The following is a 27,074-nucleotide window of genomic DNA, read 5'->3' as shown; positions in this document are numbered from 1 at the left end:
GTCCTGCAGTCTATTGAGATCAGTGAGCAGTATTCTGTAACCGAGTAAATATCCCAAAATATTTTTTTGTGTTTATTTTAAATTGTATCTTTATGCATGTAAGTGTTATTGTAATCTTTTGTCGCATTATACGTGTACAGTCATATGACTCTAAACTGGAACTAGACAGCGCATATAGGATGGACGTGAGAAAACCATCATTCACACTGAAAATGTGTCAGTGTTGTATGGAGTCGATCAGGACGTTGAAAAGTGAAGATGGTTCACAAGGGAAGCAGAATGGACCTGGTTGGGACCAGAAGGGAGTAGTGGGGCTGAAAAGCTTTGTCCTGCAGCTTGTCAGAAATGTTTAGAAGGCAAGAGGAGGTTTGGCACGTCCTGCGTGCATTGCCTCCATGAACATTCTCTCCCTTTCATTCCACTCTCCACCAAAACAGGCAGATACTGCAGATGGGGTAAATCTGAAAAAACAAAAGGAGAATGCTGGAAATACTCAGTGGTTCAGGCAGCATCTGTGGGTGGGGGGGGGAGCAGTTAATGTTCATAAGTGTGGTGCGCTATCGAACAGAAGCATCCACACAAAACATAAAGTCTGTTCTACAGGCTTTATTCAATATAAGCTTCCACAGAGCTGGCTGTGAGAAATGCTGTTGCAAGCTCTGAGACTGTCTTCGAAGGGCCGAATCTGGCTTATATCCTGGAGAGTGATTGACAGCCGACTGGATGGGGCTTGGTCCATTCATGTTGGCTAATTGACAGCCGGCCAGGTGTTGCCTTGTTCCCCGTGCTCTTCTGCAGGTACAGAGGTTGCCCCTGCAGTAAGCTGGTGGTGTACCATCACAATAAGAAATCTCCATTCTGTCTCCCGAGGCTTGCTCATTTTTTCCCTTCAAAGGTTGAATCTCCTTTCCTCACAGTAAGGGGCGCCGGGCAATGCTAATGGAGAATCTTTGACTCCCTTCTGGCAGACTAAAGGCAACTTCATGTAATCTGATATTTCTGTTTTATTACACAGCAATAAGTTGTATTTGATCTGATCTTTCTTCAATAGTCTTTGTATCAAACCCAAACTAAAGCTGGCATATTTGACACAGATCTACATCATTTACTTGTGCTGGTAAGTAGCACTGAAAGTGAATGATCAACAGTGATATATAATACTTTCACTGTACCCCCCAAATTTAATATCCCTAGAGCAGGGAGCACATCTTTTGCCCCATCATGTTTACGCTGCCTTCAAGTACCTTACCTATTGATGGTCACATTTTCCAACCCATAATCTGATGCCTTCCATGTTAGGACATTTCAAATGTTCATCAAAATAGATGTGTGAGAGTTTCAGCTTTCATCACCTCGCAAGTCAATATGTTCCAGATTTCAATAACCCTTGCACTAAATAAAAATCTCCTTCAAATCTTTCTGTCTCCTCCCCTTAAACCAATACCCTCAGTTTGTAGTTACCTTGGCTGAGGGAGAGGTTTCTCACTCTCTGCTCTGTCTAAGCCTCCGATAACTTTATATAGTAACACCCATTGTATCTGGAATTCAAGCAACTGGCAGCTTCGAGCAGCCGGCAAAAAAAATTGAGGAAAATAAATTTTAAAAAGAAGAAAACAATAGGTTAAAAAAATGTATGTTTAAAATTGCAAAAGTAAACGTTCTCTGAAGTAACACAAACCTTTGGTGAAGACAGGAGAAAATATTCAGCCAGCGAAGGGCCTTGGTCGGGCTTTGCTCATAGCAGCTGTTTGAATAAAGTTGTGTGAAACAGCAATGGCGTCGCCAGGGTGAAGAACTGGTTGATGCCGCTTGCCGTTGGGGTGACTCTCTTAAAATGTCTCCTTATCCCTGCTTAGTGAGTCGCCCCAATCAGAGGCTTTGTCAGTAAACTGGGTGGGGGAGGGAGGTTAATTATCTATAATGTTATTGTTCATTTTTCAGGTGCCTCCGTGGAGGGGGGGGAACCTGCAGATGCAGCGATGGTTAAATGTTTTCAAAGAATGTGACTGAAAATAAAGTAAAATGCTTTAAGTTTTATGTATTCTTGCAAATGAAGTTTGTACAGTGTAAGTGCAGTGTAGTATTTTTGTCAGTTAACCCTTTGGACTCTGTCCATTTTAACCTTTCATAATATATACTCATAATATATACTGGTATAAAACCAGTCCTGGAAAACTGAGACATGGAGTGTAAAGGGTTAAACCAGTGGTTCTCAACCTTTTTCTTTCCACTCACATACCACTTTAAGTATTCCCTATGCCAGTGATGCTCTGTGATTAGCAACGGATTGCTTAAGGTGGAATGTGGGTGGAAAGAAAAAGTTTGTAAACCACTGTTTTAATCGTACCTAATTGACTCATAACTCCAAAGGAAATGGGCTGATGACAATTTTTCTCAAGCAAAATATTTCAGTAACAATTGGGTCTAGAGCTGTGATTCTCAACCTTCCCTTCCCACTCACATCCCACCTTAAGCAATCCCTTACTAATCACAGAGCAGAGGGATTACTTAAAGTGGGATGTGAGTGGAAAGAAAAATGTTGAGAACCACTGGGTTAAACTGTTTATTCTTGATGTAGGTGTATTTGTTGGGCATTGTAAGTGTAGTCTCAAGCAACCAGAAAATACTCTTATCTGGCATCTTCAATATGTGCCGGATATCAGGGGTTTTACTGTATTCCCGACACATTCTGAGAACTGTAACAAGATGTGACAGGATGCTGGTGAAAGGTACAGTGACAAACAGATCATTTTACAATAGGAGAGCACATCCCTGCATCTTTTTTAAACATACAGCATGAAAACAGGCCCTTCCAGCCCACAAGCCTGTGCCGCCCAAATACACCAATCAACCATGGGTGGCATGACGGTTAGTACAACACCTTTACAGTGCCAGCGATCAGGACTGGGGTTCAAATCCTGCGCTATCCTTAAGGAATTTGTACATTCTTCCCGTGTCTGCGTGGGCTGTCCCCGGGGGCTCCGGTTTCCTCCCACCGTTCAAAATGTACCAGAGGTGTAGGTTAATTGGGTGGCATAGACACGTGGGCCGAAATACCTTACTGTGTTGTATGTCTGAAAAAAAACCATTAACTGCTCTTCCTCCACCGAAAACAGGATCCCACCTTCAGGGTAGCGCAGTTATTAGTGCAACGCCTTTACAGCGCCAGCGATCGGGACCAGGGTTTGAATCACACACTGTCTGTAAGGAGTTTGTATGTTCTCCCCGAGTCTGCTTGAGTTTTCCCCAGGGGCTCTGGCTTCTTCCCACACTTCAAAAAGTACCGGGGGTGCAGGTTAATGGGGTGTCATGGACTCATGGGCCAACATGGTCTGATGGATGTCTAAATTTAACCTACAACCTTGCATGCATTCAAAGCTTGTCCTCTCCCACAGTAGTTCCTCAACCCAAATGGTCATTTCAAAGCCCTCAGACCTTTTGAAATGTAGGTACTGTTGTAATGCAGAAAACTAAGGAAGTGACCATGTCAGCTGATAATCCTGTTGACACATGGAGAGCCATTATGGTTTATTTTGACCAACACCAGCCTGCGCTCTCGGGCATTAGCTGATGAAAGCATTAAAGGATCAATGTTGGCAAAAAGCCAGTGAAAGACACGTGACTCGTTTAACAAATGGCACTGCCCAGCATGTGCCAGGACATGTACTTGCTGTCCAAGGCTTCTGTCGTTTTGTGTTGATCCTTGGTGCTAAGTCCTGGCCGATTGTCAAACATGCGTTATCGAGATGGGAGACATTTCACTCGCTGTTTCCCTGCAACCTTTGGTTGCAATTGTGAGGTTGTCACAATCTGAATCAGGCTGATTGTTCATTACAGATGTAAAATTTCTACAAATGACAATTCCGTCAATAAAAATAGAAAAAAATAGAGAAAAAGTATCAGAAATCTGATAGCGGAAGGGAAGAAACTGTTCATCTTCAGGCTCCTGTACCTCCCTCCTGATGGTAGCAGTAAGAAAAGGGCATGTCCTGTGTGGGTGAGGTCCTTGACACCGCCCCTTATAGATGTCCTCGGTGGAGTGAAGACCGATACCTGAGTTCATAGCCCCCTGTAGTCTTTTCCTGTTCAGTGCATCGGCACCTCCGTACCGGATGGTGATGCAACCAGTCAGAGTGCTCTCCACCTTATGGGAATTTGCAAGAGTCTTTGTTGACATACCACATCTCAAACTCCTAAAGAATAGTTGGTGCCAGAGGCATCAGGTTATTAACTCGGGGATAGGGTAAAGAAAGGAGGAAGAGAAGATGAGCCACTGTTTGGAATAAATGGAAATATTTTGCAATTAGATGAAATTGGCAATGGAAGAAGGATTGTTGAAGAAACAGCTAAAGAAGATTGGATCTAGGATACCCTGTGAGGAACTCCTGCAGTGATGACTTGAAACTGAGATGATTATCCCCTGACTTCTGTGGTGATATGACCACCAGCTGACTGCAAGGGGCGATCTTTGTACCTTCAGGGAGACCAGTTAAGGGCTGACTCCACCAGGCCAGCTGTCAATCAGCCGACCCAAATATAGACCTGAGCCGGCCCCTCCTGAGCCAGTCCCACGGGAGACACCGAAGCATGAACTGGTGTTCAGACTTTTATCTGAATAAAGCCTGCTGTACAATCTTTGAGTTTTGTGCTTGCTCACTGTTTCCTCAGCGCACCACAACCCCTTTATCTTCAACCATCACATTGATTTCAGGTTCATGTGGGTGCCTTGATGCTGAATTTGACCAAATGTCCCCTCATTGACAAGGGTAGACACCCCCTTCTGGGAAGAATATCTTGCTGGTTTCTCATCGCTGCACTCCTTGTTTATTCTTCACTGCACACAAGGTAGCTTCTCCCTCAATTTCCCCATAATTGCCCATATACTCCCAAGTATAAGATGACTCTGTACAAGACAACTGCCTGAATTTCCACCCAAAATTATGGTTTTGAGCTGTATGAGACCACCCCAAGTTTGGCACTCGGGACCCTCAACCCGGCTGCCCACCCATCCAGCTCCCGATGCCCTGAACACAGACTCTCACCTCAGACTTACTCGCCCATCTGAGCTCCCAACACCCCGACCCTGGACTTACTACCCAGTTCTGCCCACCTGCCCACCCATCTGAGCTTCCGACGCCCAAAATGCAAACTTATTTTTAAAACCAAATTACCCAGTAAAGGTTTAAATTTTATAAACCACTGTCGGCTCATTTTACAGGAGATTTAAAGATTGTGCAGAGCCGACAGTAGTAGGACTGGGTGGATAGACGCCATGGGGGAGCGCTGAGACTTCACTGTTAAGTTTCAGACTTTATTCTTGGCGTATAAGATGCCCCCGGTTTTGGAGTGAAATTTTTAATCTTTGGATCTTATATGATGGAATAAACGGTATTACAGAGAAACAGGCATTGCTCCCTCCTGGGACTTGTTGGGGGCCAGGTTGATCAACGACACGGGGCACCTTGTGCTCCTCATTGCAGAGGCCAGCTGGCACCTTTGTGGTACGGACGAGGGTAACTGGTTCATTCTCTCCCCCACCCCCATTTAACTTGCTCTGAGGAAGACCACTCAGCCCATGCTGCAGAGTGTGCCTCCCCTACTGAGTGTGCATTACCTAAGCCAGTTTACCCACCGTGTCCTTACCGTGGATCGCAGCTGGGTGTTGCTCTGAGCGAACAGACCTTCCTTCTGCAAGTGTCTCCCAGACTTGTGACTCTGCTCTCCAATATCAACACCAGCCAGTGCAAGCTTCATTATCTGGCCCATCACTCTCCCTGACGTTAAGGATGGGCTCCTTTTTATGGCGAGAGAGCTGAGTAACTTGTATCTTCACTAGCAGATGGTAAGTGGGAAGTAGTCTGAGACACTGCTGTGTATTGCGGAACACTGGACTGTGTTTATCTGATTGGCTGTTGCCTGCAGGGCTGAGCTTGTTCAAATAGTCGAAGAAATGCTGAATGTTAGTGGAGAAAGGTCTTAAAAGGAGAGCCAAGCAGCAAATACAGCCGGAGTTTCAGGTAGGACCAACTGTGCGGTGAAGCAAACAATCTTTTGAAAACCCTACCGATGGCCTTTGTTTTTGAGACATTTTTCTAGTTTGTGAGAGATGGTGTTAGTTGCAGCAAAAATTTCGATTAATATATTGTGGAAAGTAACTAGGCTGAAAATGCAGTGGGTTGCGTAAAGTTTCCTGTTCAGATGCATGTCATGGTGTTGGGACAAAGACCTTTGAAAGGAGTTTATAAGATTTTCAGCCCACAGACTAAATAAGGAAGAAACTAGATGAAATTTGTTTCTGAACAAATTAAAGTCCCCCCCCCCCCCACCCCTCTACCCCCTCAAAGTCAAGAAGACGAGAAGTATTTGGATGGTTTTCTGCTTGGGCGTTGAGGATGACTTTTTCACTGCTCCAGTGGGTTCTGAGGTCGGTGACGGGGCCAACGCAGGACCTGCAGATTCCGCAGCAGGCAGGGCGGGAGGTAGCGGCCATAGTCATCCTGAACAGGCCCTTTGGCCCCACTCATCCATGCCAGCCAAGTTGGCAACCTGGGCTAGACCTGCTTGCCTGCAATTGGCCCACATCCATCTAAACCACGGGTGGCCAAACCTTTTTGGTTGTGGGCCAGATATGGAAAAATATAAGGAGATATGGACCAAACAATATTAAGCCCGGCAGTTTTCAACCCGTTACACTGCAAGATAAACAGTGTGAACAAACCAGAAAACCGCTGTGCCATTGAAAATTCATTTCCCATCAAATTAACAGTACAACTCAACAGAACAGTGTAACAGTTGACATTACTGTGGTAAATTGAGGTGTTCACATATTACAGAAGGCATTTCTGTATCTGCTGCTCTTAATACTCTTTAAAACAGCCAAAAAGCTGAAAAATAACAAGCTGGTTGCAAAATCAAGGAGTATGGTATTAGGGGTAGGGTGCTGACATGGATAGAAAATTGGTTAAGAAATAGGAAACAAAGGGTTGGGATCAACGGGTCATTTTCAGGACGGTAGGATGTGATGAGTGGGGTACCACAGGGTTCGGTGTTGGGTCCTCAGTTGTTTAGCATTTATGTAAATTATTTTATCAACAACATGAGCAAATTTGCGGATGATACTAAACTGGGTGGCAGTGTAAAGGGTGAGGAGGATGTCAGGAAAATGCAGAGGGACCTGGACAGGTTGGGGGAGGGGGCGGAAGAATGGAAGATGAAGTTCAATGTGAGCAAACGTGAGGTTGTCCATCTTGGTGGCAGTAATAAGAGAGCAGAGTATTATTTAAATGGAGTCAAGCTAGGGAGTGCAAAGGGATCTGGGTGGACTCATACACCAGTCACTAAAAGCTAGCATGCAGGTTCAGCATGCTGTAAAGAAGGCAAACGGTATGTTGGCTTTCATAAGAGGGGATTGGGGTATAGGAGCAGAGATGCCCTCCTGCAGTTTTACAGGGCCCTGGTGAGACCTCATCTGGAATATTGCATCCAGTTCTAGTCCCCAAATTTGAGGAAGGACATACTTGCTATAGATGGAGTGCAGCACAGATCTACAAGGTTAGTTCCCGGGATGGCAGGATTGACACATGCTAAAAGGTTAGAAAGACTGGGCTTACATGCGATGGAGTTTAGAAGGATGAGGGGAGATATGATTGAGGTATATAAGATTATCAAGGGTCTAGACAGGGTGAAATCGAATTACAGTTCCCAATGTTTGGAGAGACTAGGACTAGAGGGCATAGTTACTCAGAGAAGTGTGGATGTGTGAAATGCTTTGCTGCAGAGGATGGTGGGGGCAGATTCGCTGGCTATGTTCAAAAGGGAGTTAGATAAGACTCTTGTGGGCAGGGGAGTTAAGGGTTATGGGGATAAGGCTGGGAATGGATACTGATAGTGAATGATCAGCCATGATCTGAAATATGGCGGCATTAGCTTGATGGGCCAATTGACCCACTCCAGCACCTACTGTCTATCGTCTAAAATAAGAACAGGAGAAAAGATCAAGAAAGGGCCAAAGCCGTACCCAGCGTTCCACCCCAACTCTCAGCGAATACAGTTCATGGCACAAGTGTCTGCCTTAATGATTATGATGTAATGTGTAAATCTACAGACAGGCTATTAAACCCAACGAACACACTTCATCTTGACTTCTGTGAAAAAGTATTCAATTTCCCACCGTGCCTGATATTTTCGGCTTCCATGGCTATTTCCCGTCTTTTCAGATCTGCCATGTTTAATTAACTGAGGTAAATTTTTTTAACGTTTTCATATTTCAATGGTCTGTCTAGTAGTTGTTCAAAATGGCAGCAACATCTAATGTAATTAAGAACTGCAATGTACGTACAGTGCAATATATTGTTAGAGATAATGTTCTAATGGACCATGTCCCATTTTATTTTTAAAATTCACCCCGAGTCACTTAAAAATAGGCAGAGTGCCACGGGTTGCCTCGGGGGCTGTAGTTTGGCCACCCCTGTTCTAAACCTTTCCACGTGGAGTTTGGTGTCACAGCTTGCTTCCACCATTTATGTGATTGCCTCTGTGAGATCCCATTGGTTCAAGGTTTTTTCGTACCATTCCAGTTTGGAAGTCTTTTATTCGGAGAGCAATGCTAAAGTGCTCCTAGTTTCTCTCACTGCCTTTTACTTTTAACAGGACACAGTTTAGAGATCTGTTTTGATTAGAAATTGTGCTCACTTGCTCAGCGATGCCTTGTGGAGGCAAAATAGATGTGGTATGTGTGCTTTTATCAGGTTTTTAATGAGGTCTCGCACCCGAGGTTCATTAGCCAAGGTTAAAGTATATGGAGTTGGGTTAATGTACTGACATGATTATTGGTCAAAAAGCAAAAAATGGGATAAAGGTGGTCTTTCCTCGGATGTCAAGTGATGACTGGGAGATGCACTTAACTCCTCAGTCAAGTCAAGCTTAGTGTCATCTGATTCCTCAAGTACAACCCAACAAACCCACGTTCTCCTGTCCTCGGTGCAAAACGCACAGGCGCACAACCAGACGTAACACACAGAGGCAGACAAACAACATGCATGGAGAACAAGAATTCATCTCTACAAATAAATAACAGACATTGTTTCGTGAACACGAGAGTCTCGGGTGGTGAGTGTGAGCAGCTCGTTTGGTCGTTCATCGTTCTCACTGCCCGTGGGAAGAAGCTGTTCCTCAGCCTGGTGGTCCTGGCTCTGATACTCCTGGATCTCTTTCCTGACAGGAGTAGCTGAAAGATGCCGTGTGTGGGGTGGAATTGGTCCTCTTTGATTTTTTTTTGTACCCTCCAGTAGTTCACAACAATAGAAGGGAAGGGAGACTCCAGTGATCCTCCCTGTTGTTCTTATGCTCCTGTGGATTGATCTCCGATCCATTTCTTTGCAGCAACTGTATCACCCTGCGTAATCTAGGTCAATCATTTGGCTGCGGGCAGCAAATGTCACATTCATAGTCTGCTGATGACACGGAAGCACATGGAATTGTGAGTAAGGAGGATGTTATAAAGAGACTTCAATTAATATGGTCAAGCTGACATGGCAGATACAATACAACGTGGAAAATTGAAGTAGTACACTACAGTGCGTGAAACTGAAATATAATATCATTTTCTCTTCTGCCTGTACGTGTTGCTTATTCTTCATTTCCTGCATATTAATGTGCCTGCCTTGAAACAACATCTATTTCCACCACATTTCAGGGTCTTAGCATCTCCTTTAACTCCTCCATATCCCTCACAACACCCCCCATCACATTAAACTGTTAAAGGTCAAGTATTGGGCATTTTTCCTGGGGGGGGAATATTCTGATGTCTACTTTATGAATTGAGGAAGCACGGTTAACGCAACACTGTTTCAGGGCCAGCGACTGGGGTTTGAATCCGCCACTGACTGCATGCTCTCCCTGTGTCTGCGTGGGTTTCCCTCCAGGGACTCCGGTTTCCCCTAACCCTTCAAAACGTACGGGGGTTGTACGTTAACTGGGTGGCACGGGCTTGTGGTCCAGCAGGGCCTATTACCGTGCTGTATGTCTTAAAATAAATATGCAGCTTGCAATTTTATTAGGTCTCCTCTCAGCCTCTGAGATCACCTAAGTTTGTCTGTCCCCTCCTTATAATGTATATTGGTGATCTGGACCAATGCAATCAAGGCAAACATTGATTGACATCTTTATTTACTGGAAATGAATGATCCAGTCTGTTGGCAGAAAATGAACAAATGGGATTTAAATTTATTTTTTCAAATTCAGACACACAGCACAGTAACAGGCCATTTCGGCCCATGGGTCTGTGCTGTCCAATTTACACCCAATTAATCTATACTGCCCGGTACATTTTTTGGAGGAAACCGGAGCCCCTGGGGAAAACCTATGCAGGCACAGGGAGAACATACAAGCTCCTTGCTGCACGATATTCGAATCCCAATCCTGATCGCTGCCGCTGTAAAGGCATTGCACTAACCGCCACGTCAGCCTTGCCACCTGAGTAGCGAGAGGTGATACATTTGGGAGAGTGTAACAAGTGAATAGACATTATATGGAAGGGTTATGAGAAGAGGGTCCACAGATTTCAAAATTCAAGATTCTTTTATTGTCATGTCATAGTATAGACTATGCAATCTTGCACAAAATTGCCATAAGGCAAAGAGTCAACATTAGTCCTGCACAGCGTTCCTTAGAGTAAGAGAAAAAGAGAAGCAAAAGAGAGTCCCTTCAGAGTCACTGAGTGTCCCTGGTTTTGCCTCCTGTGCTTCCGTAGCCACACAGACTCATTCAGATTTATTGTCAGGGTACATACATGGTATCACATTACAACCCTGAGATTCTTTTTTCCTTCATTCGAGGCAGAATTACTCCTTATTAGCAGTGCAAAAAAAATTGTACTCAACGTACACCGTGGACTCAGTGAGACCTGCCGTGTCTCTCCTGCATTTCTGTGTTCTTTATTGATTTTGTTGACCTCTCCCAATTCCTTGTGTTGCTTTCATCGCTCTTTGAGTACGAACCACTCATCCTTTCTGTGTCCCTTTGCATCTTTATTTATAGGAAGTTCCTGTGGAAAAGCACAAACTGGTGGTAATCAGGCATGTTTGTCTGTAGGTGCAGCCCCGAAGGATGTTGGAGGGGAAGAACTCGCTGCCCATCTGCAGCTGTTGGGTGGAGTCGATCAACTGTATCTCTTGCAAGCACCTAAATTGTAGTGGTTCTCTTTGCTATCGCCCTGTGAAATGTGCGGCCCACACCCTTTCATTGCAGGTTGCATCTTCACATCCACTGAGTCTCGACATGGACAAGACAAAGGAGATGATCATGGGCCGTGGGCTAGGAGTGACCACGCTCCACTGAACAACTCTGTGGTGCAGAGTGCAGAGCACCATGTTCTTTGGAGTTCACTTACCTAGTGACCTATTGGGAACACACAACATCTCCTCACCTGTTTTCCCCATCCGGGCCCTCTCCAGCCAGATGGCATTAACATCAACTTTTCCGGTTTCTGTTAACCTGCTCTCCCCTTCCCCCTCCAGCTCTCCTCCCCCTCCATTCCTCTCTATTCATCCCTCCTCCCCTTGCTCACCGCTGTCCCCTCCCTCCCTTCTCCACCTATCACCTCTTTGTCTTTGCGACCACCACCCCCCCCCCCACACTCCTTTGTTCAGATGCCTGCTGATATTTTTCCATACCTGGATAAAGGGCTCAAGCCTGAAACGTCTGTTATGTTTTTTTTTACCATTGCTATATGAAATATTGACCTGCAGGGCTTCTCCAGCTTTGAGTTTTTACTTCAACCACGGTGTCTACGGATTTTCGAGTTTTACTTCTAACATCTCCTCACTTGTCGGGAAGGCACAACAGCGACTGCACTTCCTGAGAAGACTGAAGTGGGCAAAGCTGCCAGCCACCATCATGTCAACCCTCCACAGGAACTTTATCGAGAAGGTCCTGGCCGGCTGCCTCACGGTGCGGTACGGTTACTGCAGAGAAATGGATCGGAGGTCAATCCACAGGACCATAAGAGTGGCAGAGAGGAACACTGGGATCTCCCTCTCCCTCCCCCCCCCTCCCCACAATCGATGTGATCTACTGGGATCGTTGTCCGAAGAGGGCGCCCAAAAATTATTGGTAATTCAAAAAGAACTGTTCTCAACGCCCATATATCTTTACTTCCTGTGGACTCTGTGAAACCTGCTGTGTTTCTCCAGCATTTCTGTGTTTTTTTATTACCTTTTTGATTTTTTCGGCCTCTCCCAATTCCTTGTGATGCTTTCCTCGCTCTCTGGGTACGAACTGCTCATCCTTTCTGTGTTTCTTTACATCTTTATCTATGGGAAATTCCTGTGGAAAAGCACAAACTGATGGTAATCAAACAGAGAGACCATGTGTGGGTGCATATGTTTGCGCCCTGCACCCAGCATCTTTCAACTGCTCCCATCGGGAAAGAGATGCAGGAGTATCAGAGCCAGCACCATCAGGTTGGGGATCACCCTCTTCCCATGGGCAGTGAGAACACTGAACAACCAAAGGAACTGCTCACACTGACCATCCGAGACCCACATCTTTATAAAACAATATTTATTTGTATAGATGAATACTTGTTCTGCATGCACTTTATGTCTGGATGTGTGTCTGGGGGTTTTGCACCGAGGACCAGAGAACACTGTTTCATCGGGTTGTATTTGTACAATCAAATGACAATAAACTTGAGAATTCAAAAGAGATTCTGCTGCTTCATTATGGGATGGAGGTGCATCTGCCACAGACTGTTCAAGTTGTGAATGGTTGGAACTATCGCTCAAGATGGTAGCTGACTGGAGATGGATCCTGGGTTCATATCATTGTGTGAAGTAGGGCCATATCCTATTGCGATTGCCGCTGAATAAAAGTGGCTGTAACTCCCTGTGATCTCTCCTGATGTGGCAGCACAGAATAAAGGTCAACCTTTTGTTGCCTTGTTAAACTCAGCCCTTGAGTGGGAGATTGTGAACTTGACTCCGTCTGCAGACCATTTTAGAAACCCACCAGCTTGGTTGAGGAGGAAAATAAAGCCGTTGCTCTTTCACACCTGGATCCGGGGGTTATCATCAAACTGAGAAGCGGTATTGCAATCCACGAGCAAAACTTTTCCAGGATCTTCATAGGAATGTTAGGGCCCAGTACACGACTCCAGACATGAGAGGGGAAATGACGGCCAAAAGCTCAGTCAAAAGTGCTAGGTTTCATGGAGTGACTTAAAGCAGAGACAGTGGCAGAATTGAATCAGTTTGGAAATTAAAAGATATACCCAAACATAAAACAGTTCTTTGTGAAGTGAGTTTGGAGAAAAGAAATCAGTGGCATTAAAATGGGTGAGTAATTTAACCCTTAATAATTAGTCTTCATCAAAGTGTGGGTGCTAGGAAATGAGCAATTTCATCTTGGATGCGGTCTGGGAGGTTCCAGTTGGAGATAATTGGTGGTATATTTTACAGTTGACGAGTTACTGGAGTTTGCAAAGTGACATCAGTTTCACATTGAAGTCAGAATAAATGAACTCATTTGGAAGGGAAAGGTTAAGGGTAAATTGCAATGCTTTGGCTGTTGACTATCACATAGTGAATTTAGACGATAAGACACAGGAGCAGAAATAGGCCATTCAGCCCATTGAGTCTGCCCCACCATTGAATCATGAGCTAGTCCATTTTCCCACTCGTCCCCACTGCCCGGCCTTCTCACCATAACCTTTGATGCCCTGGCTAATCAAGAATCTATCGATCTCTGCCTTAAATCCACCCAATGGCTGGGCCTCCACAACCTCCTAAGGCAACATATTCCACCGATTTACCACCCTCTGACGGTAGAAATTCCCTTGCATCTCTGTTCTTAGCGGACCCCCTTTGTAGAGTGCGTCGAAAGAACCAAAGACTTGTTGATCCAAACAAAGGCTTTTATTAACTAAAAGACTGGAGCATATCACATGTAGGTTGACCAGTCCAGAATGACCTGGTCTGGCTAGGAGCAATCCTTTAAGACCTGCCAGTAGGTGTGGCTATGCACTCAGCCAATCACAGTCAGTCTACACTACAATCTGTACATATACACATTGGTGATAGAATCTGTACTATCACACCCTTCAATCCTGAAGTTGTGTCCTCTTGCCCTAGACTCTCCCACCATGGAAAACAACTTTTCTACATCTACTCTGCCCAGACCTTTTGACATTTGAAATGTATCAATGAGATGCCTAAATTCCAATGAGTACAGGCCAAGAACTGTCAAACACTCCTCAGATGATAACCGTTTCATTCCCAGAGTCATCCTTGTGTAGCATCGATGGCTCCTAGTGTTAACTAGCACAGAAATAGGCCCTTTGGCCCATCATGTCAATGCTGTACTCATCTATCCTAATCCCATTTTCTGGTATGTGATCAAAGCTTTGTGTGCAACTCAAGTCTAGCTACCACTGAAGTGTTGTGAGAATATCTGCCACCAACACCCTTTAGGCAATGTTTCAGATTCCAACCACACTCTTGGTGAAATAATTCTTCCTCTGACCCCCTATTGTTTTGGACACATCTACTCTGTGGAAAGGTCTATTTCTACTTCCCCATCTCTTCCCATCATTATTCTGTACACCTCTATTAGTTCCCCACCGCCCTCCCCCCCCCCGGCTTCCCCACACCAGAGTAACATTTATTCTCTCCTCATAACTGGAACACCCAGGCAGGTAAGGTGCCTATGAATTTCCTGCACTGAGACCATGTCCTTTCTATGGTGTAGCAGCAGGAAGTGTACATTGTAGATGAGGTGTGGCCCACCCATGTTTTATAAAAGAACTTAAGAAATAGGAGCAGGAGTCGGGCATCCGGCCCCGTCGAGCCTGCTCCGCCATTCAACGAGCTCCTGGCTGATCTGATGATGGGCTCATCTCCACCTACCTGCCTTTTCCCCATATCCCTTAATTCCCCTACTAGGTAAAAAATCTATCCAACCTTGTAGCGGTAAGTGCAATGGTTTTACAGCGTCAGTGATCAGGACCGGACCGGGGTTCGAATCCAGCGCTGCCTGTGAGGAGTCTGTACGTTCTCCCCTGTCTACGCGGGTTTTCGCCGAAGGCTCCAGTTTTCTTCCACCATTCAAAACTACCGGGGTGGGGGGGTGTAAATTGGGTGGCACAGACCCGTGGGCTGAAATGACCTATTAAAATTTAAAGATTTATTGAGGTAACCTCCACTGCTTTAATGGACAGCGAATTCCATAGATTTACCACCCACTGGTTTAAAAAAAAGTTGTACCATCACCTTCCTGATCCAGCATCCTATGCCTGGCCAATGAAGGCAAGTTTACCCTGTGCCCTCCTGCCCACTTTATTTACCTTCAGGAATCCTTGCACCTTCTGTTTCTCAACACTCCCCAGAATCACCATTCCTAGGGTATTCCCCAACTTTATTTGACTCCCAATAGCATCATCTCACACTTTAGCATATTAAACTCCATCTGCTACTTTCCTCCCCAACTTATCAACTGATCATCATTGCCCACCCTCTTTACTTCCCACAATGTGTCCCATTGTCATGTCCCCGGCTTGCTTAATATGGGCAGTTCCAAATTGTTAACGTGCAACATTGGAGCTGAGCTCGCAGTACAGCGCTGGCATAGGTTTCCGGTTGCAAACCAGGCCTCCTCCATCACCTATTTGCCAACTTGCATGTTCTAATGTTTTGGACCAATCTCTCAGATGTGACCTTGTCAAGGTCCTTAACTGAAATCCAAAAGCACTGCCTTCATTGAAACACTTTGTTACCTCTTCAAGAAATTCAATCAAATTGATCATTTAGGATGTCTTCCGATAAAGCCACACAAACTATCTTTGATTAATATCTAACAACACCATGCTGGAGAAACTTAGTAGGTCAAACACTGTACTTTAAAGAGCAAGGATGAAGATATATAACCAACGTTTTGAGCTTGAGCCTTTCATCAAATGTCACAGGAACCTGAACCAAAATGTACACTGTTTGACCTGCTGAGTTTCTCCAGCATGGTGTTGTCGCTTCAACCACGGTGTCTGCAGACTTTTGTGTTTCCCCATCCAAGTGCAGGATAATCATTACCTCAGATTTCCACCCCCCCCCCCCAGTAACTTCCCTACGTATATGGATTGAGTTGGGCGCAGGAACTTGGCGATGTTGGCGAGGCCTCAAGAGAACACTTCCCATTCACATACGAAACAAGCATTATATTTGGAGAATTCAGGGAGGGGACGGTTAGTGTAACACTTATTTCAACTATACCATTCCGGGGTCTGTAAATCACCTAGCTTATCATAACGTAATTAAAGGTACTGCATTTGCTATCCTCCATTTATCTGATATCTTTGATTTACCTTTTATCTGGTAGCCAGCAACACTTTAAAAATCCCCGTCAACTTGCCAGCCTCCTGCACCATAGTGGGACAAAACTTATCAGGCCCTTATTTTCCAACTTGAAGCCTGCCACAACATCTAATGCCTCCTCCTTTCTCATGATTATGTGCTCCAGAATTTAAATTTTAAATTTGGATTTTAAATGTAGGCACAGAGCATGGTTACAGTCCTTACCAGCCCGCAAGCTCATGCTGCCAAAATACACCCAATTAACTTCCAGAGTCATATATTTTTGAAGGGTGGAAGGGAACGGGAGCACCCAGAGGATATCCATGCAGTGGAGGGTATCTTTGCTTTATCCAGCACTCAATATCCCTTGACTTCCAGGGTTCCTTGGACTGGCTGTCCTTGCCTTTCAGTCAGAAAGGAACGTGTTGGCCCTGAACTCTTCCCAAGTGGAGATGTAGCCGTTTCCAGTCCACTTTAACCAGGACTTGTCCAGTGATGCTAAGATCAGCTCACCTCCCCCGTCCCTCTCCCACCCTATTATCCCAAATGATTAGACCACTGTTATCCCTTTACATAACAACAGAAATACAGTCATTCTCTCCAAAATACCCATGATGTAAGGGCAGAAATAGGCCATTCAGCCCATCCAGTCTGCCTTGTCATTTAATCATGAACTGATCCATTTTCTCACTCAGCCCCACTGCCTGGACTTCTCCCCATAACCTTTGATGCCCTGGCTAATCAAGAACCGATCAATCTCTGCTGGCCCGGCCTCCACAACTGCCTGTGGCAACAAATTCCACAGATTTCCCCACCCTCGGGCTGAAGAAATCCCTCCACATCTCTGATTTATTCTGATGTCCTTCAATCCTGAAGTTGTGCCCTCTTGTCCTAGAATCTCCCCCAATGGGAAACAACCTTTCGATATCTATTCTGTCCATGCCTTACAACATTCAAAATGTTTCAATGAGATTCTCCTTCATTTTCCTAAATTCCAATGAGTCCAGGCCCAAGAGCTGTCAAATGCTCCTCGTATGATAACTATTTCATTCTTGGAATCTCCTTTGACCCTCTCCAATGTCAGCACATCCTTTCTTAAAGGAGGAGCCCAAAACTGCTCACAAGACTCCAAGTGAGGTCTCACCAGGGCCTTATAAATACACAACATATCATCTCTGCCCTTGTATTCTGTTTCTCTTGAAATGAACACCAGTGATGCATTTGCCTTCTTCACCAGCAACTCAACACGTAAGTTTACCTTCACGCCATCCTGCCCAAGGACTCCCAGGTTCCTTTGCATCTGGATATTTTCAATTTTCTTCCCATTTATAAAATAGTCTGCCCGCCTACTTTTTCTACCCAAGTGCACAACCGTCCACTTTCTGACATTGTATTTCATTTTGCCGCTTCTCTGCGCATTCTCCTAATCTATCAAAGTCCTTCTGTAGCCTCCCTGTTTCCTCTACATGACCTGATCCTCCACCGACCTTTGTATCTTATGCAACTTTGGCCACAAAGCCATTCATTCCATGATCCAAATCATTAATATACAAAGCGGCCCCAACACCGACCCCCTGAGGACCACCACTAGCAACTGGCCGCCAACTGGAACCCCTGTATTTTCCCTCTCTGCTCCTTGCCAATCAACCGATGGTCTACCCATGCTATTAAGTTTCCTGTTATTACCATGGCCTTGTATCTTGTTAAGTAGCCTCACATACGGCTCCTTGTCAGATGCTCTCTTAGTAACAGTGCAACCAAAGACCCTGACCACATTCCCGAAGATCAGGTCCAATTTTCAATGAGGGTCTATTTACCTACTGGTTCAAGTGAAAATTTACTAATGAGATTATTTCCTTTGCTCTTGCGTGACAGTTCTTTCATCCTAGATCTTGTTATGGATCATCTTGCAGCTTAATTGCAAAAGCACATCAAAGCAGGAGTTGGGCTGGCCCTGTGTTCAGTATAATCATGATTGGCCTCTGCTGTCCACAACTCCTTCTCTGTTCTTCAATCTGAATCCGTATCCACCTGAAATCTAATGATCCGACCTCCACCTCTCATGTACGGGCGAAGAGCTCCCGAGATTCTCTGCCCTCTGAGAGATGTGGTTTGCCCAATTTATATTCACCCCGATTTAAAAAAACTAGCCCCTTGGTTTGCAACCACTTTCAATCCAAGGGTTTAAGATTGTACTCGTGGGGAGGCCTTCAAGGAGTTGGAATTACTTGGCCCTGCTCACTGCATGGCACGTGTTTGTGTGTGCTCTGAACACACATTGAATCTCCTCACAGTCATAATTTATTAAATCGCAGAGGAAATAATGCCAGGGCCCTAGAGTATACCAAAGCAAAACTTATATCATGTTATGGATCTCATCATCACAGGTAAACCCAGGTACAACATTCCAAAGCAGTTATTATTGTCTGATTTGATGCAGGATTTTCAGTGTTATTCTTTACAGTAGAATGGAAACAGGAAAGGTTTTTAACCCATTAAAGTGATTTTACATTAAAGAAAAAGCTGCAACTGGTGTTGAGTGTCAAGGGACTCACACCAGGATGGGGGCTGTTGGAGACTGCCTCATGAGAACCAGGTATCGGAACCGGGATTCGAAAGGGTGCTGAGGGCAAGAACGGCCCTGGGCGCTGAAAGCTTCCTCACCCTGTTGGAGGTTTGCATCTGGAGTTTGGGTTTGAACAGGAGTCTGGGCGGCTGCAGAGACTGTGGGAGGTGCTGGAGGCAAAGCCACGCCCACTCAGTGCCTCTGAGGGGGACCCTCTTCTCTGACTGTAAAGGGTGCCGGGCATTGCTAATGGTAAATCTTGGTGTGGGACAGAGCAAAGGCAATATCATGTAATATTACATTTCTGGTTTATTACATGACAACAAACAGTAGCCGATCTGATCTGACATGCAACACAGGTGTCATTCATGGAGAGGCGGGGGTGGGGGGGGGGGGAGGGGAGGGAGTCACCCTGACTTTGTTCCTCCAATGCTGGATTGTGTTCAGAGCTTCTACTTGGGGTTTTGAGGGACAGCACCACTGACGTAGCATTAAAGTGGCACCAAGATGTTTCAGGGCAACCCCTGCCCATTGGAGCCGGCCATTCGCACCTTGTGGGCAGCCAGAACTCACAACCTCATTGGCAGCAACCGATAGAGTTTGTGACAAGTATGTGGCTCCAGCTGCTTGTGCTGGTCGTCAAGTCAAGTTTATTGTCATCTGATTGCACAAGTACAACCCAACGGAACAGCATTCTCTGGTCCTCGGTGCAAAACATGCAGACACACAATTCACATGCAGGACAAGTATCCATACATACAAATAAATAAATACCTATTGTTTCATAAATATAAGAGTCTCATGTGATGAGTGCAAGCAGTTCCTTTGGTCATTCAGCCTTCTCACTGCCTGTAGGAAGAAGCTGTTCCTCAGCCTGGTGGTGCTGGCTCTGATCCTCCTGGATCTCTTCCCCAATGGGAGTAGCTGAAAGATGCTGTGTGCGCAGGATGGAAGGGGTCCTCAATGATTTTGTGAGTCCTCTTCAGAGAACGATCCTCGTAGATCATGGTGATGAGGGGGAGGGATACAGTGATTACAGAGGCTTTATCTGTAAACTTTGGGGGGAATGGGGGGGGGGGGAAAGAAAGCCTTTAGTTATCTAGAACAGGGGTGGCCAAACTTTTAATTTTTAATTTAGACATACAGCATGGTGATAGGCCATTTTAGCCCTCATGTACGTACCGGGGGTGTAGGTTAATTGGGTGGCACAGACTCATGGACTGAAATGGCCTGTTACTGTGCTGTATGTCAAAATTAAAAGGTTGGCCACCCCGATTCTAGATAACTAAAGCCATTTGTCTTTCGGGCGGCTCCGTGGAGGGGAAGGAACTTGCAGATGCAGCGACGGTTAAATGTTTTCAAAGAATGTGACTGAAAATAGTGTAAAATGCTTTAAGGTTTATATATTCATGCAAGTGAAGTTTGTTCAGTGTAAATACAGTGTAGTATTTTTGTCTTTTAACTGTTTATTCTTAATATAGGTGTATTACTTAGGCATTGTAAGGGTTAGTTTCCAGCAACCAGAAAATTCACTTATCTGGCATCTACCTATTCCCATAGGTGCCAGATACCAGGATTTTACTGAAATTTTTTTTCTCCATGGTGTTCCTTCACTCCATGCTGTGGTCAGCAAAGGCTCAACTCCGATGAGGTGTAATATCTTTAACTATCAGTCAGATTTGCACAAGAGCTGAGGAGGACGGTGGCTCAGAAACATGCAAAGAACCATTGAAGGGCTTCTGACATTGGGGTTTGGATCTTAACTTATTGCGTGAAGCTTTCTGCGCGACAAAGCATCAGAGTTCACCCATCCCTTGTCGCCTGTCTGTTCCGGTTGACCCCACGTGGTCTAATTCACCCTAGACCCTTCCTATAAATATTCCATTCCCTCTAAAGATGAGGAGGCTAGAGGCAGATACACACCAGCTATGGTAGGGAATGCAGGCCATTGCACCCTACAAAGCGAGGGCGACACCGTAGATGACTGCAATGCTTCATTACCTGATGAGCTGAACACCTTCTATTGCCTGCTTTGAGAAGAGCCAAACAGTGCTGAATCCATGAAAATGCTGAGGGCCCTGTGATATGCGTCTCTGAGGATGACATCAGAACATCATTCAAGAAGGTGCAAGGTGCACCTGGCAGGGGACTGAAAATCTGCACCAACCAACTAGCTGGAGTGTTCATGGACATTTTTAACCTCAATCATCAATTATCCCGGTACTCAAGAAGAGCTGAATGGGCTGCCTCAACTTCTACTGTGATGAAATGCTTTGAGGGGCTGGTCATGGCCAGAACTAACAAATATCTGGGCCCACTGCAATTTGCTCATCGACACAATTGCTCCACAGCAGATGCAATATCGCTGACTCTCCCCTCAGCTCTGGATTACCTCAAAAACAGCAATTTATACATACGGCTGCTCTTCATACACTACAGCTTGGCCTTCAACACTATTATTCCCTCAGTGCTGGTCAAGAAGCCTCAAACTCTGTACCCGCCTCTGCAAATGGATCCTTGTCTTTCTCATTGGAAGACCACAGTCAGAACCAATTGGAAACAATGTCTCCTCCTCATTTATCAAGCATGCATGCTTAGCCCACTGCTCTACTCATTATGCACCCATGACTGTTTGGTCAGGCACAATTCCAATGCCATCTACAAGTTTGCCGATGACACCACAGTTGTTGGAAGAATCACAAATGACAATGAGGAAGCGTACAGGAGGGAGATGGATCAGCTCGTTGAATGGTGTAACAACAACCTTGAGCTTAAAGTCAACAAAACCAAGGAAATGATTGTAGACTTCAGAAGGAAGTTAAGGGAACACAACCCAGTCCTCGTTGAGGGTTCAGTAGTGGAGAGGGCCAAGAACTTCAAATTCATGAATGTCAACATCTCCAAGAATCTGTCCTGGAGCCTCCATGTTGAAGCAATCACAAAGAAGGCTCTCCGGCAGCTATACTTTGTGAGGTGTCTGAAGAGATTTGGTAGGTCACCGTAAACTCGAAAATTTCCACCGGTGTACCATGGAGAGCATCCTGGCTGGTCGCATCACTGCCTGGTACGGATGCGCCAACTCTCAGGACCAAAGTAAACTCCAGAGGGTTGTTAACTCACCACAGACACCAGACTTCACTCCATCAAGGACATCTACATGAGGCGGTGTCTTAATAAATCAGCCTTTATCCTCAAAGACCACCCAGGCCATGCCCTCTTCACTCTGCTACCATCAGGGTAAAAGGTACAGGAGCCTAAAGACGAGCACACAGCAGCACAAGGACGGCTTCTTCCCCACCGACATCAGATTCCTGAATGATCGATGAACCAAGGACACTGCCTTACTTTTCGTGCAGATTTTTTTCTATTTTTAGTAATGCTGTAAGATGAATGTTTGCACTGTGACGCTGCCGCCAAACACCGAATTTCATGACTTGTTCATGACAATAAATCCTGATTCTGATTTGGAGAAAAACAAGTGCATTGCTGGAGGGAATCGACTGCATCAGTCAGCTCGCTTTGCTGCATAATTGATATGCCCACGTCAATTCTGCTTCTGTTGCCAGTGTTCCAAGTCAAAACCTGCCCAACCCTCAAGGCTGAACCCAAATGAAAGTCCAGCATCCAGTCCCTTGAGGAAAGAGAGCTGTTGACAAAGATTATGGGGAAGATATTTTTGTCTATAATTGAGTACAGAGGAAGTGAGCTCTTTCAAGTGATCAGCAAGATGCATCACAGGTTGTAAACAATAGGCCAGATCTAAAATGAATGTGGGGAGTATAAATGGGGACATGATGGACCATGCAGTTACAATGGTCCAAAATAAAAACACAGAGATGCTGGAGGGAACTCAGTAGGTCTCCCAGCGACGTAACGCGATATAACCATGGTTTCCGGCCTGAGCCCTTCCTGAGGGTGCGTGTAAAAAGCAGGCAGACGTCTGAAATTAAAAGGCTGGGGAGGGAAGAATGACCAGGGGGAGGAGTACAGACCAACAGGTGTTAATTGAATATGGATGGAACACGGGAGAGAGTAAAGGTGAGAATTGACCGAGGGAAGGGAGGTTATTTTGAGTTGTGGAATCAGAGGGAAAACGGGGGAGAGAAAGAGAGATAGGAAAAGATTGGAGGGGGGGGTGCGTGGTGCTAATGCCATCTGTTTGGAGGGTGAGGTGTTGTTCCTCCAATTTTGCAGGTGGCCTCCGTCTGGCAGTGCACGAGACCCGATTCGGTGGTCTGAAGGTCCTATGAGCCTCCAGGACTCCTCAACTCCAGGAGGAATGCGCACCCCTCGCGTCCAGGCATCTGCGCCAGCCCTCCGCAGAACAGGCTGCCAGCAAGGGGCAGTGTAATTGTTATAATCAGGCAGCTGAGTGACTATCATCAATAATGAGCTATAATCAGTGTATCATCCTGCTGCTGGAGGCTAATTACTGTGATTGGGAGCCCACAGTTCCTCAGTCCCACTCTCTGCAAAGCAAGGATCAAATATTATCCACACTTTAAAATTTGTTAACATTCCAATATTCTCTAAATGTGGGCACTGAGCTCATTTGCCTACTATAGATCCTTGTGTCCCTTGGGGTTTACATTTTAAACCACACCATTTAGTGTCTTTGCCTTCAATAACAGATAAATTGCAAGATGTGGGAGGAATGCGATCTGGAATGGATACGCAGAGGGGATCCACAGACAGCTGAGTGACCCCAGCTCGGGATCAAAGCTGTAACAGTTCTTGAGCGTCAAAGGTGACAACACCTCCCTTCCAGCCAGACTAGGCATCTATGCACGGTTCGATGAGAAGAGCGGGGTGACGCCGATGGAACCTCCGTGATCTCGCGGCGACTGGACCCCCTGCGGCCGAAAGCGAGGAGAACCCTATCCAAGGTGAACCCACACAAGGCGGCGGGTAGTGAAGGACTGTGCAGACCAATTGATCTTTATGGCATCTTCAGCACATTACTGCAGCAGTCCATCATACCCCCCACAGGTTTCAAGACAGCCACCAACATCTCGGCACCAAAGAGGTAATTGAGGAAATAGGCGTCAGTGATCACTGACCTCCATGTTCTTACACTGACAGGACTGAGGTCTGAGTCGTTGGCACCTGATTCTGTGACCAGGAGAAGGGTGTTCCTTTGCTCCCTCTCACACCTGGGCTTGGTGAAACACAGTGCCAACTTTTGATCCACCTTAGCAGGAGGTCCCACTGACCCATGCACAATGGAGCAGGAGGATCAACCAAAAAACTTCCTCCAGGCACATATCACATCCCCCCCCACCACACCCCCCCCCCCCACTCCCCTGTTGCTCCTGCCTTCCGATGGACATTATTGTTCGCTGTTGACATACATTGACTCTCCGTGTGCTCTGAGCTGCCATGGCTGACTCTTCACCTCCTCTCCTGTTCTGGCACCCGAAGTGTGATAGCGTGGGAGGGAAGGAGTGGGAGGATTCAGTACTGATGAACGCAGGATATCGTGGGCTGAAATTTCCACGCAAATGCAATTTACGTGGGCCCTTATTAATAATTGATTCTAGCAATTTACAACAACAGATGTCAAACTAATTGGCCTGCATTCTCCATCTCTCTCTCCAGTTACATTTGTTGTTTTGCAATCCATTGAGACCTTCCCAGAATTAAGGGGATTTTGGAAGATTACAACCAATGCATGAGCAATCCCTACAGGTCTAATTAATCCCATGTTTACTCAGTACTTTTACCCCACCCACACACCTTTTTGTTTGCCTCATATTCACCTATTTTGGGTATGCTTTTGAGGCCTTCCACTGTGAATTCCAATGCAAAATACTTGTTTATCTTCTTTGTAATAGAGCGTAGAAGATTACAGCACAGCCAATGTTGTACCTACCAAAAAAAAACCCCAAATCCTCCCTTCCTCATAACCCTCTATTTGTCTTTCATCCATGTGCCTGTCTGAGTCTCTTAAATGCCCCTAATGTACCAGGTTCCAGCACCACCCCTGGCAAGGCATTCCAGGCACCCACAACTCTGTAAAAAAAAACGCCCCTGATGTCTCCCCTAAACTTTCCTCCTTTCACTTTGTCCAGACTTCCCCTGGTGTTTGCTACTCCTGTCCTGGGAAAAAGGAGAATACTTTTATTCTCCATTACTAATTTTGCTGTACTGGAGGGCATGCGTTTAAGGTGGGGGAGGATGATTTAAAAAAGATGTGCGGGGAAAGTTTTCTTAAACACAGAGGGTGGAACGTACCTAGAAAGGGTGGAAGCAGATGCAATGTTAGTATTTAAGATTATTTCAGATAGACACATGAATGTGCATGGTTTTGGATTTAATCTGGGCACCCCCATGTTCAGTGCCGACTCGTGGGCTGAAAGGTTTGTTCCTGTGCTGTACTGTCTTTCCTCCGTGTTCTGTATCGGCCCACGGCCAATCTAAACATCGTTCCCCAAATGTTTGTGATAAAGTTCTTGCACCCTCCGACCAGGTGTCATTAACATTGACCTCTCCAGTTTCCATGAGCCCCACCCTCTGGGAGAAGCAGTTCCTCCTCATCTCCTTCCTAAATCTACCACCCTGGATCTTGAGGCTATCCCCCCTAGTTCTCGTTCCTCCCACCCCCCACCAATGGGAACAACTTGCCTCCCTTCATCTTTCACATTTCCTCCTCCTCAGTCTTGTCATTCAGGTTCCTGTTCCCCAAACACGGCGCAATAGCAAAACCCTGGGGAAAATGGTGCAACGTTCCCACTCACTCCTGGGAATCCGAATGACAAATACCAGAGGGCGTCTGCTTAAGGTGAGTAGAGGATAGGTCAGGGGAGATGTCGGAGGTAGTGTTGGTTTCTTTTGAATATTTTAGTTTTTATTTTATCAACAAACAACATAAAATTATCATCACAGGTAAGTAATTAGATGTGAATCATGAATACATGTCCCTAATGAAGAACAAAAAAAGCTGAAAAAGGAAAAAAGTAAATTAAAAGAAAGAGAAGGAAACAGGGGAAAGAAAAAAAAGAAACAGGAAATAAAAAAGAAGGAGCGATCTAGATCTGAAACCCAATCCAGAAAATTAGAGGCCCAATTATTTTTATCTAAATTTCAATAAAAGGAAGAAAAATAAATAGAATAAGTATCCTATTTATTAATTATTCAACCCTACATTTTATAAGTAGAGTTCCCATACCAGCAAAAACATTCCTTAAGTTGTCAGTGATTTTCTCCAGGCGACCAAACTATGCATTTGAGTATTCCAATGGGCTATGCCCAAGAGAGAATCCGACTCCTTGGTAACTGCAGTACATTTCCTGGCCACCGCCAATGCAATTTTAAGAAACTCGAATTGATATTAGGACAGCCTCAGTTTAGGTCTTACGTCTGTAGTATTTGATAAAAGAAACAATTCTGTTCTTACACAGAAAGCGGTTGCGAGGGTGGTGGTAGAGGGTAGTACAAAAGACGTGGATGTAAGAAAACTAGTATTGTGTGTGAGGTGGGGAAGGAATAGATTTGCTTTAGAGTAGGTTTACATAGGTGTGTACAACATTATGAGCCAAAGGGCCTGTGGTGGTCTATAATATGTCCTATCGTATCTGGTTCTCCCACCTTCCGTGGCAGCACACTCCACTATTCTCAATTTAAGAAAACTTACCTTGCAAATCTCCTTTAAATTTTCTCCTGTAGTTTTTGTCATTTGCAATAGTCACGGGCTTAGCCAGGTTCTAAATTTAGGGGGAGCGAGCACCTTTTTAAAAAAAGGGCCACGACTCGGGTAGGCATCCAATCTCTGACATTTTGTTTTTCTCAATTTGCAACTTCTTTCTGTCCCACCCAGATAGTTTCCTCTTCTCCATGGCATTCCTTATCAGAAGAAGGTACCAAATGTCGGAGGGGGGGAATGATAATTGCGCCTGCGAGAGGAGAGCAAAGAAAGTACATTGGCCAACGTGTTTTGGCTTGTAAACGTGCGCTCATTTCTCTTATATTGCACGAATTATTTCATTACCCAACTTTTCTCTTTGGCTTGGCTTCGCGGACGAAGATTTATGGAGGGGGTAAAAGTCCACGTCAGCTGCAGGCTCGTTTGTGGCTGACAAGTCCGATGCGGGACAGGCAGACACGGTTGCAGCGGCTGCAGGGGAAAATTGGTTGGTTGGGGTTGGGTGTTGGGTTTTTCCTCCTTTGCC

At 45.4% G+C, this 27,074-nt stretch overlaps 1 protein-coding gene across 4 annotated transcripts in view; it reads left to right on the top strand.

The window, feature by feature from the left end:
* The window catches only part of add2 (adducin 2 (beta)), a 101,969-nt gene that overhangs the window by 23,849 nt on the left and 51,046 nt on the right, over positions 1 to 27,074 (top strand). For 2 of the 4 annotated variants that reach the window (XM_069917725.1, XM_069917722.1), the window contains exon 1: positions 5,931 to 6,017. The exons of 1 other annotated variant lie outside the window; for it this stretch is intronic. The gene's annotated coding sequence lies outside the window, so the exon portion shown is untranslated. Of the gene's footprint in view, positions 1 to 5,930; positions 6,018 to 19,761; positions 19,878 to 27,074 lie in introns of those variants that run through there. One more of the 4 variants, XM_069917723.1, reaches the window with a different exon arrangement.

Source organism: Narcine bancroftii, chromosome 2, assembly GCF_036971445.1.
Source record: "Narcine bancroftii isolate sNarBan1 chromosome 2, sNarBan1.hap1, whole genome shotgun sequence".
NCBI classification, from domain to species: domain Eukaryota; kingdom Metazoa; phylum Chordata; class Chondrichthyes; order Torpediniformes; family Narcinidae; genus Narcine; species Narcine bancroftii.
The sequence above is the reverse complement of the archived record's forward strand: the minus strand, read 5'-3'. Positions and strand labels throughout refer to the sequence as shown.